The 3,994-nt window shown below is 42.7% G+C and overlaps 1 long non-coding RNA gene across 2 annotated transcripts in view; it reads left to right on the forward strand.

Moving 5' to 3' along the window:
* LOC117953143 overlaps window positions 1–3,994 on the forward strand; it is a 38,569-nt gene that overhangs the window by 5,612 nt on the left and 28,963 nt on the right. The window contains exon 2 of one of the 2 annotated variants that reach the window (XR_004658564.1): window positions 3,839–3,841. This is a non-coding gene — a long non-coding RNA (uncharacterized LOC117953143). Of the gene's footprint in view, window positions 1–3,003; window positions 3,015–3,838; window positions 3,842–3,994 lie in introns of those variants that run through there. The other variant, XR_004658565.1, reaches the window with a different exon arrangement.

Genomic DNA, 3,994 nt, shown 5'->3' on the forward strand with positions numbered 1-3,994 from the left:
CACACACACACACAAACACACACAGTAAAGTGGGCCCTCCTGACTGCATCCATTCCCTGGAGCCTGATATCTTTGGGGATGTCATTACCAGAGGTGTACTGGAGGGTAACCATAAATAAACTCCTTTTACCCTCATCTGAAAGCTGAAATAGCATTCAAGATTTCTCTTTTCATACGTTGTCATCGTCAGAGGAGCACAGAAGAGCCGTTAACCCTCCGCCCACACCGGGGAGGTGGAGGTGAAACCCGCCATGGGCCGAACAGACTGATCACCTCTATAAATATTACTCTTCTCAAGAAAGATACTTTGGAGGTAAATGCACATATGTGTGAAACACTGTCTCTACAGCCCCGGCTTACTGGTTCCACTTCTTTAGTATTATTCATCATTTTCATATCTCTCTTATTTGTTATTCATTCATCGTTCTCATTTTCTATTTCAAAACTGTCCATAGTGTTCACACTGTTCATATTGTGATATAATAACATAATACTATTTATCCCAGTATCCTTGCACTATGCTCCATATTTAAATAATTTGTATTGAACTCTTTGTTCACTCATGCCTCTATATTGTTCTGTTTGGAGTATGTATATAATGTGTATATATTAGTGTGCATATATTAGTGTGTATATTTTGTTTTGGTTGTTTTGTATGTGTAAGCACAGTGTGACTAACGATGATCCAAAGAAAAATTCCTCGTATGTGTCCTCGTACCTGGCGAATAAAGCCGATTCTGATTCTGGTCCGGTCTTGTTTATGTTCTGTTTCCTGTTTTATTTTGAAGTCTGGGTCTCTGTCTCGTTGTGTATTTAGTTCTACTTCCCGTGTCTTCCCTCTCCCGTGATTACCTGATGTTTTCCACCTGTTTCCCGGCCCTCTCGTCTCCTGTCTCTAGTTACCTCGTTACCCTCTGGATTTAGTCTTTGTGCTTCCCTTTGTCCTGAGTCAGATCTTTGTAGTATTTTGGTTGGCGTGTGGGTTTCTTTCTGGTTTAGTTTTTGATGGCCCCTCTCAGGACTTCCTTTGTTTGTTTGTACTTTGCTTTTTTAAATTTATTTTATTAAACTTTGGGTCCACCATTCCATGCAGCTCATGACCCAAAAAGTGTAAATCATACAAATTACAGGGCTTAAATATCCGTAGCTATGGTTTGGGAGAACAGGCTGAAATGTCGGTCTAATTTTAAGGACAAAGAGAATTCAGGGTTCACGTTGGAGCCGTCTACGCAGTTTTATAAAAAAAAGACTTCAAAGTCTGTTGTGCAGGATATCGCAATGCTCATCTCACATCCAGACATTCATAATGACTGATGTGTTTTCTGATGTTTTTTCTCTCCAATTTTGACAGACAGGCCATAGAAAATTGGACTGCAGCAGCCATGAAAGTTGAGTGATGCAACTGGGGTCTTTGTCTGTGAAATCCTGTTTAATGGCTGCCGGGCCCGTGGCTCTCAAGGCTGAGCTCACACTTCAAATAGCTAGTCAGATTTCATTCGAAACTCTGCTAATGAAAGAGGGAAAAAAGGAAAATCTTGTCCCTAACCTCTGACCATTTTCCATAGACCATAGACAGTTAAAGAACGGGACCAACAGATCCCGTGGTTCTGGACGGAGACCAGTGAATACTATTAGAAGCTCTTTCCTGGTGATGGCTGAGCGTTACTGCGCAGTCTCCAACTGAGCTGAAAGACGTAGATGTGACGTGAGCAACATGTCTGAAAGTTGTAAGTCTTCTGGTAGCTGTGCAAGAGAAATCTCAATCATTCCCAATCAGCAGAGACTGAGAGCCTAAATATATGTTAGGAGTTAACATAGACACAGGCTAATTACTGCTAACTAACATGCTAGTTAACAATAGTAATTATACCTAAACAGCTGATGGAAGTCCAAACTGTCTGCGAGCTTCTCCTGACTATACGGTAATTCCTCTACGGTTGGACAGTAAGTCGTGTGGTTATGACACAATCGGGAGCCTATTTTTACAAAAACATCTGCTACGGAGCCGTAACGTGAGATACAAGGTAACGGAACCAAGTTGTTGTTTTGAGTTTTTACACAATAAGTCTTCTGACCTTTTTGAACCCCCCCAACAAATAACCCATTTTACAAAGAAAGCGTAAAACTAAGCATTTTCAAAAATTAAAAGTCAAAATGAAAGAGAGAAAATAGTTGTTTAAAGAAATGCAAACAGCCCAGAGTTGTTTTTCTTCTATACCCCAGAATGCATCAGTGGTGTAGCCAGACCGTATCCAATCTGATAGGGACTGAGCTTGGTCGTAATGGCTCCTTCAGTCTGCTTTTGGAAGATAATTAAAGCACCATTCTCAGTTGTGTGTGTGTGTGTGTGTGTGTGTGTGTGTGTGTGTGTGTGTGTGTGTGTGTGTGTGTGTGTGTGTGTGTGTGTGTGTGTGTGTGTGTGTGTGTGTGTGTGTGTGTGTGTGTGTGTGTGTGTGTGTGTGTTGAGGTATAATCGAAGCTGACAGGACTGTTTCACCTCCCTGTAGAAAGCATCTGGCCTCTAGAAGCCCTTCAGACAGACAGACAGAGAGAGAAAAATCAAAGAGAGAGAAAAGACGAGCAGAATTCTGCTTCCACGCCTCACATCGCAGCCTGAGTGCCTCTGATGGAAGTGGATTGTTACTTTCATGTTTCCATGTGTGCAAACCTGACCAGGGACCTGGCGTACCGTCTGCAATGTATCACACCGGGATCAGCGATACATCAAGACTCCTGGGAGTCGTTTAGTACTTTCTTAGATTTAATTGAATACAGTAATTTTTTGCCCTCTAGAAGAAAAAGGATCTACTATTTCATAACAACCACAAGTGTCAGTGCCAGTGTGGCGGCACCTGGAGCTCATCTCCTGGTTCCTGGGAGCCGACACCACGCTGCTGAAGGCCGATAAACAGAACCAAGCCTGAGCGGGGCAGACTGTCAGACCCTGCTGCAGGAAAATTAGGTTTTCTATAAAAGGAAGTCTGGCAGCTGCTAGTCTGGACCAACAGAACTGAGTTTATGGGATAATAGTCATCTGGCACCGGACGTCCCTCTCCTTCCGCTGTGTGTGTGTGTGTGTTGCCATTCTCAAAATCTTTTGAGAAAACTTTGAGCTGGTGAGCTACAAGCTGAAAATGGTACTTTTTAAAGAACATGTGGATTGTGCAACAAGGCCGGCCTGCTCGGTTCTTTCAGAGAATAGTTATAAAGATTTACAAAGAATAGATTCAGGGCGTCTCCTCTTAAACTGGGACATTTTGGGACAGATTGGTGTGGATGAAGGACACACGGAGATACAGGGGTGGGATTCACCAGACCCCCTGATACGCCATCATCACGATGCTTACGCCACGATAACATATTATTGCGGTTTTAAACATATTGCTGTATTCTGCGATGTATTGCAATGTAGAAACTTTCCAACTCCCAATTTCAAATGACATCCCCAATAGGAAACTTTGTCAACATCTGCTTCATCTCAAAAGAAACATTTCTGTTTATTCATATAATTTCAGTTTCATTCCCGCAAAATGAGATTGTCAAGCAGACACACTGACCAACACATATATAATAAAAGATGGGTACTTGGCGCCTGTGTATCGATACAGTATTGCCACTGAAAACATCCCGATACTATGATGTATTGATTGCTTTTTCACCTCCCCTACTAGCTAATAGTTACTGTATTGTGTCAACTGTTGCCTTCATTTAATATTGTATGTGGCTCTAGCCAGACTCGCTGTCACCGTGGGTTGCCTCTAAGTCAGATAATATCCACGCAGCAGTATTTATTTTGAGCGTTCACACACTTTTAACGTAACTTTCCAACCAAAAACAGTGCGTCTCTGTCTGCCCGCATCAGGCACGCAGCCAGTCGCTCCAAACCTTTTACCAAAGAGCAAACAAAACCTTATCGCCCAACCCTGTGTCCTGTCTCTGTGGCGTGTGGCAGTCATCTGAAGGTCTGGCACGCAACTGCATATAAATGGGGGGG

The sequence above is a fragment of the Etheostoma cragini genome, chromosome 11 (assembly GCF_013103735.1).
Source record: "Etheostoma cragini isolate CJK2018 chromosome 11, CSU_Ecrag_1.0, whole genome shotgun sequence".
Lineage (NCBI taxonomy): Eukaryota > Metazoa > Chordata > Actinopteri > Perciformes > Percidae > Etheostoma > Etheostoma cragini.